We start from the raw sequence: 12372 nt of genomic DNA on the forward strand, positions 1-12372 counted from the left end.
ATCTCAATACAGAATCCCTGGGCTCACGAGCTAGAGAAACAGACGGCAAAGCATTTTTTATCTTGGTCAAAAAGGCTCTAAATTGTTCTCCATCCCCATATCCACAAGAGGGACAGAAAAACTTTGATTTCAGTTTGGCTCACATGATGACATGCTGGTCATATGAAGATGATTTTAAATTCTGCTTCAGATCATATGTGCTGATAATAGATTAAAATTAATAATTGATATTTCTTGGGCTTAAAGAAAAACTCATCAGATTTCATGATAATTGCTGAAGTCTTTGCTTAATGTCTATAAAAGTCTCCAAATGGCCTTGGTGTTGCCTTTAAATTACTTAGTCAAGTGTAGAAAGTATTATTTTTAATCAATTCCTCCACCTTTTTAATGAGCTGTTTCTCTTCTATTTTTTTAAATTAATTATTTATTTATATTCCCCGTCACAGAATCCCTTTCCCTCTCTCTCATTCCCTTTGCTTCTGATAGGGTAGGCATGCTTTGGGTATCCCCCACCCCCACCCTGGATCATCATGTCTTTGCAGAATTAGGTTCATCTTCTTCCACTGAAACCAGACATGGCAGTTCTCAGCTATATATGTGCCTCAGTCTGACTCATGCATACTCTGTTTGGTGGCTGTCCCTGATTGTTCTCAAGGTTCCAAATTGGTTGACACTATTGGTCTTCCTATCCCATTCAGGGATTTTAATCCATCCCCTAACTCTTCCATAAGGGTCCCTGTCCTCTGTCCAATGTTTGGCTATAGGTATTTGCATAAGTTTCAGTCAGAGGATGGTTATGCTATGCTCTTCTCTGGAAGCACAACAGAATATCATGAATTTTGTTGGGGATTGGTGCTTGCCGACAAAGTGTATCTTAAGTTGGACTGGTCAAGAATGGTGATTCCTCCAGAGGAATTTTTTATTGTTCAAGGTTATTTTGGCTATCCAGTTCTGTTGTTGTTGTCATAGTCATCATTGTTGTTTTTCTATATGACATTGAGAATTGCCAGAGATCTCAATTCAAGGTCTGTAAAAAAACAGTGTTGAAATTTTGATGGGAATTGCATTGAATATGTAGATTGCTTCTGATAAGATGTCCATTTTCAATTTGTTAATCCTACTTGAAATTCTTTCATACAGATCTTTCATTTGCCTGGTTAGTTACACTAAGATATCTTATATTATTTGTGACAATTGTGAAGGGTCTTGTTTCCCTCATTTTTTTCTTGGCCCATTTATCATTTGTATAAAGGAAGGCTACTGATTTCTTTGAACTAATTTTATGTTCAGCCATATTGCTGAAGTTGAAGTATCTGTAGAAGTTACTGGCAGGGTTTTGAAGGTTGCTTATGTATTCTATCATACTGTCTGAGAATAATAATACTTTGACTACTTCCTCTCCAATTTGTATCACCTTGATGTCCTTTTGTTTTGTTATTGCTGTAGCTAGAACTTCAAGTACTATAATCAAATGGATAGGAAGAATGTGGGCAGAATTTGTCCTTGATTTTAGTGAGATTGCAGTGTGCAGTGTACTACTTTCTGTCTAACATCTTTTGCTTCTGTTCTGGAATTCTATGTCCAAATTTCCTAGGGTAACTCACTCCAAGATGACCTGATTGGTTCTTCTTTTAATTTGTGTGTCTACATGTGTGTGCGTGCATACACACACACACACACACACACACACACACACACAAATATCCTGAAGTTATTGGATTTCTTCAGCATGCTTTCTCTCACCACTGAAGTCCCATGATCTGAGCTGTCACCTATCATGCCTTTACTTACTCCCTAATTATTTTGTCTCATTTAGTGTCAGAAGCCCTCAGCTTCTCTGACAAATTTTCCTGAGCATTCATTCTTAGTTAAAAACCTTTCCTATGATAACATTTACCAGTAGGATCTGACTATATTTGTTGGTGACCACATATTTTTAAAAACATTTTTTCATCTTTCTTTCACCTGTATATTTTATAACACTTTTTACTGTCTCTAATAAAGCTACATATAGAAAATCTTAATGGTAGGAAGTAACAGGTTGAGTATTCTGTATTGGAAAGGGATCTTAAATATGTCTGAGATCTTTAAGATTTTAGAGTTACTTGTAGACCCATGAGATATCTTGTGATAGAACCTGATGTTAACAACAAAATAAATTTATGTTCCATTTACATAAATCATATATTCATTTTTCCAAATAATAGGTTTCATTGTGATATTTTTCAGATGTATATAGTCTAATTTGATCATATTCATATACCTTACCTTAATGTTTGCCAACTAAAGCATGAGCCACTAGGCATGCCTGTGAAGGGTTATCCTAATTAGATCATTTAAAGCAAGAAGACATTTTATCTAGTGACAGCCTAAATAAAATGGTGTGGAGGAAGAAATCTTTAAATTTTATCTCCTGGCTTTCACTGTTGTTTAAAATCCAATCTTCTTTCTTGCTTTGACATTCCTTCACACATAATCACAATCATCTTATTTGGTTTTCTGTCACAGACTGAAGACATCAGTTCTCCAGGAATTAACCAAGTCTTCAGTGTCAGATTGGAATTGAAGTGACAACCAGCCTTGTATAGGAACTACTAATAGATTCTCAACCTCTCCAAGGTGAGACCATCATTGTCATACTATCCTGACCATATTGTATAAGTTAAGCTAATAAATACTAATACATGTATGCATATACATTTATATGTATATATGCATTGTATCTGTTCTGTTCCTTTAAGGAAACACAGGTAATATATTCTCCATTGCTGATAGTCTCCCTTTCTTCTTGTCTTTTTTATGTACTAAAATGGTTTCTTCCCTTTCCACTTCCATGTCTTATTTTACTGAAAGCTGAATTCTACAAATCAGAGAAAACATGATGTTCATCTTTCTGAGTCTGGCTTTTTTGAAACTATGTGTGATATTCATTCCTAATAATTTTTCTGCAATAACATATATTCATCTTCTTTGGCACAATTTTTATTCATTTGTCTCTAAACTCTGGAACATGGCTGCTTTGGCTAGTCAAGTATATGCTTAAGTTGTTATACAATTATTAGTGATAATTAAATAATTTTTACTTACTGGGTTTTTTGTGTTTAATGCCATACCTGTTTCTTAAGTAGCCAGGAGCTAATTGGGCATGTGGAGAAGTTATAGAACCTGTACACTGATTAAACCTATATGCCAACTTGATACCATAAAGAAATAAAAGAAAATAAAATTATATTATCTCTAATAAAACAAATTGGGATTAAGATCATGTTGTTATGACTTCTAGGTATATACCTTGAATTAGTTTGCCTGAATCATACAATAGTCAATTGTTAATATTTATTATTTTTATTAATATTCACTTGCCAATGAGTCTATAGTTGTTTGCATAGTTTTGTTGAACATAAAGAAAGCTTTACTTGCTCATGTATCTGCAGTCAGCAGACAGGTTAAACAAGAGCTAGCTGGATAGAATGACTTTATCTAGAGCAATTTATATCTACTTTGTACTGTGCTTCATCCTCTACCAGGTTGATTCAGGTTTGCTCTTGAGGTGGTAATGAAATTCTAGGCAAGAAAACAGATATATACACAGAGCTCCAAAAGCCTAGACTCAGAAATATCACCTGACTTTTTCCAGAGACTGTTGACTATAGTAGCACATAAGCGTGTCTATGTATTTCTACTTGTGTGTACATGAATAAAGACTTGATGTGTGAGAAACTTTTCACAGAGAAAGGCAAGATACACACACATATATACATATATGCCTATACACACACACACACACACACACACACACACACACACACTCAGCCCAGATAATAAGTCTTAGATAAAACAAAGTAATGGGTAATGGTTCCACCAATGCCCAATTTGGTGAATCAGTAAATTTTATTTGGTCTATTAAGAAGAGTATAGTGATGAGTTCCCTACAAAGACCATGGATAATTCAAAAGCAAATGCATTACCGGAAAGCATGCCCCCAAATCAGTGAAAATCGCAGCTTTGGGACTTTATGTGAAGCATGTAGGCAGCCCCACAGTCGGAGTTTCCTTCACCCTGCAGCTTGTCAGCTTGGGTTACACATGCCACGCAGCAGCTTATTATTTTTTATAGTTTTGGAGGGGGCCTTCAGGATTTTCCAAGTTTGTCTTCTCCTAGACACTTGACACTTATGTACTTTCATTTACCACTTGGGGCTTAGGAATTCCTTTTCCTTCCTGAAGGAAATAATTTAATAAGGAAAAAATGATTCAATTTAAAAAAAAATGTTGTGGAACCTAGCATGAAAGGATTTTAGAACCCTCTGATCTAGAGTTTCACACATTTGTGAGCCACGAAATATAAGTACTGGGAAAATTTGGGCCCTTCCCACAAGTAGTACACACTCTTTATTAAAGTGTCATCACTTCAACCCCACATTCAAATACTTTAATCAGTTTCTAAATATGTCTCTCCTGTGTCTTTTGGACCTTTTTAAGGTACCAATTTCAATAGAATATAGTTTAAATTTTATTAAGTTATTAATGTGATTCTTCTGCATGATTACAAGTGCTATACTTGAAATCAGTTACAGAACTGACTTTTATTTGAAAAACATAATATTTTTAAAGTAAATAATTAAATACTTTTCTAACAGTCACTGAGGTATCTGAAAAAATAATATACCATACTCTTAAATAATGTGGTCTGGATATTATTTTCACATGAAAAGAGATACTTAATTCAGAGTACATTTCTTCAGTAAGTTTAATGATAACATGTACTATTTCTTGAGGTATTGAGCTCAACTTAAAGAATACAAGATGCAAAACTCTTTATGTTTGCTATATTATTTATTAAAAATAAGAACATAATAACATTTTCTCCCATTAGGTGAAGATATTTCAAAGTAGATCAATGCCACGATCACCGACTGCAGCCACCTGAATGCTCATTGGCTTTTTTTTTTCTTTTGTTATCTCTGATCTTTTGTAGGAATAAAGTATACTTCCTTACAGCTTGCAGATTTTATTTTTACTTGTAATTTACTAAAACCCTTGAAGAAGTAAACGCACGAAGGCATTTTACAAGTTGAATTATTTAATTAAACACTTTCAACCAGTTTCCAATACAAGCAACAAATAAAAAGTTGTTTCTAATATACTCAATATACTGGGCATTGAGAATTATTTTCAGAAATCCTTTTAAGCATGCAAACATTTTCTAAAATTTGATTCTCAATGAGCAACAAAGTGCATACTTCAAGGATGAAGTTTTATTCATTTTCTTACTCATGAGATCAGATAGGAACTTCAATAGAAAAAAAAATCAGTTTGAAAAATACATTGCATTCTGCAATTTTGGAAATTTTATGTTATCTGGTTGGATCTATCTTTGACTCTACTGCACACAATTCAAATACGTTTTTATAATATATGCTTCTTAATTTAATTTTACATATTATTGGATAATTTTTCAAATATTTTCTTCAATAATATTTGCATTTATGATTTAAGCACAAATTAATATTATCCTTTGTGATCATGATTAACTTAATTAACAAAGTATTCAAAATTGGCAAACTTTCATCTTAAGGAGTAAAGGCTAATCTTTAGATTCATAATTTAGCTAAACACTAAATGTAATTTTTTATTTATTTTAACTGATTTCATATTTGAGCCATCTGATATCACTTTTAAATGTTTACACACCAAAGAATTACCCCAAGTTCTGTATAGTACTGTGAATGAGAATGGCTATCAAAGATCATATATTTAATTCCTTGGCTCCCAGTTGGTGGAATCGTATGAGAAGTATTAGAAGGTATGGTTTTTTAAGTATTAGAGGATATGGCTTTCTTGAAACAGTTTTGTCAGTAGAGGTTGGCTTAGAGGTTGCCAAAACTTATTCTCAGGAAAGGAGAGTCATATTCTTTCCATAAGTTCTGGGACTCTAGAGAACTATGATTAATATAAGCAATATCTTCCTGTTAGATCTGTTGTCGTGGTGAATTAGTTAATCTGCTTTAGGATCCCAATGGGGTGAAGACTTTTGTTCTGCAACTGCCCAAGAGGTCTGGAATCATGAATGAAAGACACACGCATGCACGCATGCACACACACACACACACACACACACACACACACACAATTAATTTTGATATGCCTTGACTAGCTCAAAAGATTTAGCACTTCTAAATCTCCCCTCAGCTAGCATACACTCCCCTCTGGTATTCCTGAGTTAACATCATTTAAAATCTATATTTCATCTCTGCCAACCAAGATACAATTGGGGAAGTAGCCACTGTGGACACTTTACAAGATTCTTATATGTTGGTGGGCCTTTAAGTCTGCTCTCTTTGCTCCCCCTTCATGTAAATTCCGTCTCTTCTTTTCCCCCTTCAGTCCCTTATCCCTTCAAATTAATTTACTTCCACTGTTGGGCACTTCATCAAAAGGTCCCACCCTGTGAGTCTTAAGAGTCTCTCATCTCCCAAGTCTCTGGTACATTTTAGACGATCACCGTGCTTCCTACATCCTAAGGTTGTATATTTCCATTCATTCTCTCCCTTGGGGCTTCACTCCTGATTCCTAATCATGTTCTACTTTTCCCCTCCCCCTCTCCCCTCTCCTAACACATTCCTTTCCTCCCTCTGCCCTCTGTTTTCTTCTCCTTCCCAAGTGGGATTGAAGCATCCATACTTGGGACCTTTCATTTGTTATCCCTCTTGAGTTCTGTGGATTGTGTCTTGAGTATTCTGTACAGTTTTTGGCTAATATCTATTCATTAGTGAGTACATACCATGCATGTCCTTTTGGGTCTGAGTTACCTTGCTCAGGATGATATTTTCTAGTTTCATCCATTTATCTGCCAAACTTATGGTATCCTTGTTCTTAATAGCTGAATAGTATTTTCTGTATCCATTCTTCCATTGTGGGACATCTGGATGATTTCCAGCTGCTAGACATCACAAATAAGGCCATTATGAGCATAGTGGAGCATGTTTCCTTGTTATATGTTGGGGCATCTTTTGGGTATATGCCCAGAATTGGTATAGCTGGTTCTTCAGGTAGATTTATTTCCACTTTTCAAAGTAACTTCCAGATTGATTTTCAGAGTGGTTTTAACAGTTTTCAACCCCACCTAAAATAGAGAAGTGTTGCTCTTTCTCCACATTCTCACAATGTGTGCCGTCACCTGAGTTTTTGATCTTAGCCATTCTAATTGGTGTAAAGTAGAATCTCAAGGTTGTTTTGATTTGTATTTTCCTGATCACTGCAGACTTTGAACAGTTAAGTGATTCTTGGACATTTGAGATTCCTCTATTGTGAATTCTTTGTTTAGTTCTATATGCCTTTTTTTGATTATGTTGTTTGGATTTTTTTTGAAGGATAGCTTCTTAAGTTCTTTTTATATTTTGGATATTAGCCCTCTATTGCATATGGGGTTAGTGAAGATTTTTTCCCAATCTGTAGATTTCCAATTTGTCCTATTGATTATATCCTTTACCTTACAGAAACTTTCCTGTTTCATGAGTTCCCATTTATGAATTATTGATCTTAGAGCCTGAGCCATTGGAGTTCTGCTTTGGAAATTTTGGCCTATGCTCATGAATCTAAGGCTCTTTCCCACTTTCTCTTCTACTAGATTCAGTGTATCTGGTTTTATTTTGAGGTCCTTGGTCCACTTGGACTTCATCTTTGTGCAAGGTGAAAAATATGGATCTATTTTCATTTTTCTGCATACCAACTACCAGTTAGGTCAGCACCATTTATTGAAGATACTTTCTTTTTTCTATTGAATATCTTTGGCTTCTATGTTAAACCTCAGGTGTCCAAAAGTGCAGCTATATTTCTGGGTCTTCAGTTCTATTCCATTGATCCATCTGTCTGTCTTCGTACTAATTTCATTACATGTTTTTCAGTGTTGCTTTGTAGTATACATTGAGGTCAGAGATGGCAATTTCCCCCAGAAGTTCTTTCATAGTTAGAATTTTTTTTGCTATCCTGGGTGTTTTGTTTTTCCATGTGAAATTCATAATTGTTTTTTCCATGTCTTTGAAGAATCGTGTTGAGATTTTCATGGGGATTGCATTGAATCTTTAGATTCCATATGGTAGGATGTCCATGTTTACTCTATTAATTCAACAAATCCAAGAGCATTGGAAAACTCTCCATTTGCTGAGGACTTCTTCAGTTTCTTTCCTGAGAGACATGGAGTTCTTTCCATATAGATCTTTTACTTGTTTGGTTAGAGTTACCCCAAAGTATTTTATATTATGACTATTATGAAGGGTGTTGTTCCCCTATTTTCATTTCTCATCCCACTTATCACTTGTATAAAAAAATGATACTGGTTTCTTCAAGTGAATTTTATATCCAGCCACTTTGCAGAAGTTGTTTTTCAGCTGTAGAAGTTCTCTGGTAGAATTTTTGGTGTCACTTATGTATATTATCACATGAAATGATTTCTCCTTTACCAATGTGTATCCACTTGTTCTCCTTTTGTTTTCTCATTGCTCTGGACAGTACTTCATGTACCATATTGAATAGATATGAAAAGACTAGGCTTACTTTTCTTGATCCTGATTTTAGTGGGATTGTTTCAAGTATTTCTCCATTTAATTTGATATTGACTATTGGTTTGCTGGATATTGCTTTCATTATGTTTAGGTATAGGCCTGAGTTCTGGATCTTTCCAATAGCTTTTAACATAAAGGAGTGTTGTATTTTGTCAACTGATATTTCTCCATCTAATAAGATGCTCATGTGATTTTTTAAGTTTGTTTATATAGTGGATTAGAGTAATGGATTTTTATATATCGAACCAACATTGTATCCCTGGAATAAAGCCTACTTGATCATGGTGAAAGATCATTTTGATGTGTTCTTGGATTTGGTTTGCTAGAATTTTGTTGAGTATTTTTGCATCAATATTTATAAGCAAAATTGGTTTGAAGTACTCTTTCCTTGATGGGTCTCTCTGTGTGATTTAGGTACCAGAGTAATTGTTGCATTGTAGAATGGATTGGGTAGTATTTCTTCTGTTTATATTTTACAGAATAGTGTGAGGTGTGTTGTTATTACCTCTTCCCTGAAGGTTTGGTAGAATTCTGTACTACACCCATCTGACTTTGGACTTTATTTGGTAGGAAGATTTTATTGACTTCTTCTATTTCATTAGAATATATAGGCCTGTTTATATAGTTTACCTGCTCTTAATTGGTATGTGATATCTGTCTAGAAAATCATCCATTTTTATCTAGAATTTCCAGATTTGATAAGTATAGACTTTTATAATAGGATATGATGATTTTTTTAATTTCCTGATTTTCTGTTAATATGCCTCCCTTTTCATTTTTAATTTTGTTAATTTGGATACTTTGGTGTCTTTTAGATAGCTTTGCAAGGGGTTTATCTCTCTTATTGATTTTCTCAAAGAACAAGCTTTTGTTTTTATTTGGTTGATTTCCATCCCGAATTTGACTATTTCCTGCCTTATAATCCTTTTAGATGTGTTTGCTTCTTTTTGTTCTAGGGCTTTCATGTGTGCAGTTAAATTCTTAGTGTATAATTTCTCCAGTTCCTTCAGGAGGGTACATAGTGCTATGAATTTTCCTCTTAGAACTGCTTTCATTGTATCCCAGACATTTTGGTATGTTATACCTTCATTTTCATCAAATTTTAAAATGTCTTTAATTCTGTCCCTGACAAAGTTATCATTGAGAGTGGCTCAGTTTCCAAGGTTAAGTGGGTTTTCTATTGTTTTCATTGTTATTGAAGTCTAGCTTTAGTCCATAGTATTCTGATAGGATGCATGACAATATTCCAACCTTCTTATATCTGTTGAGGTTTGTTTTGTGACCAATGATATGGTCAATTTGGAATAGGTACCATGAGGTGCTGAGAAGAAAGTATATTCTTTTGTTTTAGGGTGAAATGTTCTGTATATATCTGTTAAATATATTTTATCCATAACCTCTACTAGTTTGACTATGTCCCTGTTTGGTTTATGTTTCAGTGACTTGTCTATTGGTGAGAGTAAGTTTTTGAATTCTCCTACTATTATTGTGTGGGGTTCAATGTGTGTTTGAGCTTTAGTAAGGTTTTTATTTTTATTTTTTAATGTGTGTTCTTTTGCATTTTTTGTTTGCTGAATATGAAGTGTCCTTCTCCATCTTGCTTGATAACTTTTGGTTGAAACTTTACTTTATTGGATATTCGGATAGCAACTTCAGCCTGTTTCCTGTTACTGTTTGCATGGAAGATCTTTTTTCCAGGCTTTTTTCCTCTCTGTCATTAAAGTGTGTTTCTTGTATATAGCAAAGTGCTGGAGTCTGCTTTTGTATCCAGTCTGCTACCTTCTTTTTTTTTTAATTGGGGAATCAAGTCTGTTGATATTGACAGATACTAGAAACAGATGATTATTAGTTCCTGTTATTTTTTTTGCTGCAGTTGGCATTGCATATAAGTGATCTCCTTTTCCTTTTGTTGGGAGAAGACTGACATAACTTAGACATATAGCTAGGCTCTTCTCTGACTAAATAATCATATGTATATATCTCTATGTGCCTCTCTCATCTCTGTCTCTGTTTCTTTGTAACTATCTGTCTCTGTCTCTCTTTCTCTGTCTCTGTCTCTTTATGTCTCTCTGTCTTTCTCTGCATCTGTCTCTCTGTCTTTTTCTCTCTCTCTGTGTTTCTATCTCTGTGTGTCTCTGTCTCTGTGTGTCTCTGTCTCTGTCTCTCTCTGTCTCTCTGTCTCTGTCTCTGTCTCTCTCTCTCTCTCTCTCTCTCTCTGTGTGTGTGTGTGTGTGTGTGTGTGTGTGTGTGTGTGTGTGTGTGTGTGTAAAATGTGCTTTTGGGTAAAATGTCAACTCTGATATACTGTTCCAGTTTCGTGCCTGTCTACCTACCACCTCTCTTTCTACCATGATGTTCATGAACTAAATTCCTGAAACCACGAATCTAAATTTGAATGCATTATTTTATAAATATTCTTTGTCATAGGGTTTGATCATAGCAATAGAAAAGTACCTACGACATTATGTAGTTGGAAATTTTCAATAACTACCAGATCAATAGTTTACACAAAACTACATATAGTAAGATTGTGTTTCTTAAATCAACCATCACCCTCCATGGGCAAAGAGACACCTCTTTGGTGGTGCCGTTCTTGTATCAGTCAGGGTCAAAACAGTCAGCAGTTTTTTATAAATCTAGATTGATGCCTGACTTGGTGGTCAAAGCTGTTTTATACTTATGACTCATAAAAATCAGATCAAATCAAAACCAGGCAGCCCAGAATGGGAAGGGGAAGAGGAATACAGAAAGAGAGGTAGACTACCATGGCACCAACAGACCTGTCCTACAGTGCTTGACTCCAGGAGCCTCCACAATATGTGACTATGTAGTAGACAGATTGGAATGAAAGAAAAGTGTTACATCTTGAGCATTATGAAGAGAACTGAAACTAGAAACTTGAGGGTGATGAGAAGTAGCCTATTGTATGTGGCTAGTTCAGGCACGTGGGGCCATAGTGAGGTCCCAGCCTGAGCTGCCATTGAATACCATGTCTGAGTCTGTGATTATGCAGCAATATGGTAACTGATGAGTGGTACTGGGGTGAATGATAGGAAACTCATCAAAGAATCAATAAAAAGTTACAAAAAAGACAAAAGGCACAGCTGGGTAGCAGTGGCACATACATTTAATCCCAACACTCTTGAGAGAAGAGGCAGGTGGATCCCATGAGAGACCAGCCTAATCTCCAGAGTGAACTCAAGGACTCCCAGAACTACAGAGAAATGCTGACTGGCAAGAACCACCACCACCAATAACAACCAACAATGATATAAAGAAGCAACTACCACCCCAATACAACAACAATAACAAAAACCCAGACATTTACAATCAATAAAAACCTATGCTTTACTGAATAAAATCTAATAAACCATGTACAGTCTTCAATACCACTCAGTGGAATAGCCTACAGTAGACTAGCTACAAACAGAACTCAGTGGAATTTAACTAGAAATCGATAGCAATAAAAATAATAAAGCCCTCACATACTTTAATATTAAATGATATGCTTCTACGTAAGACAAGTGAAAGAAGAAATCTCAAAGCAAATTTAAGATATTTTAAACTGAATAAAAATACAGCTTATCAAAATTTGTGAAAATTACAAATTTGTGAGTTTCAAGAGTAGTGTATTATATTAATGTACATGTTAGAAAAGATTTTATACCCAATAACATAATTTCTACTTTAGGAAGCTAGAAAAACAACGCAAAAGTTAAAACCAACATGAATGTGAGAAAACATACAAAAATAGTTAAAATAAGCATCAATGAAGAAAATATAGGAGATAAATGGAGATAATAAAATCA

The 12372-nt window shown here is 34.8% G+C and overlaps 1 non-coding gene across 1 annotated transcript; it reads left to right on the forward strand.

The window, feature by feature from the left end:
* Window positions 1-11112: 11112 nt before the first annotated feature.
* Window positions 11113-11253, forward strand: LOC116899842. The gene has a single exon (XR_004387839.1). It is a non-coding gene; the product is annotated as a small nucleolar RNA SNORA48 (small nucleolar RNA).
* Window positions 11254-12372: the final 1119 nt, after the last annotated feature.

Source organism: Rattus rattus, chromosome 4 (genome assembly GCF_011064425.1).
Source record: "Rattus rattus isolate New Zealand chromosome 4, Rrattus_CSIRO_v1, whole genome shotgun sequence".
In the NCBI taxonomy this organism is placed as follows: Eukaryota; Metazoa; Chordata; class Mammalia; order Rodentia; family Muridae; genus Rattus; species Rattus rattus.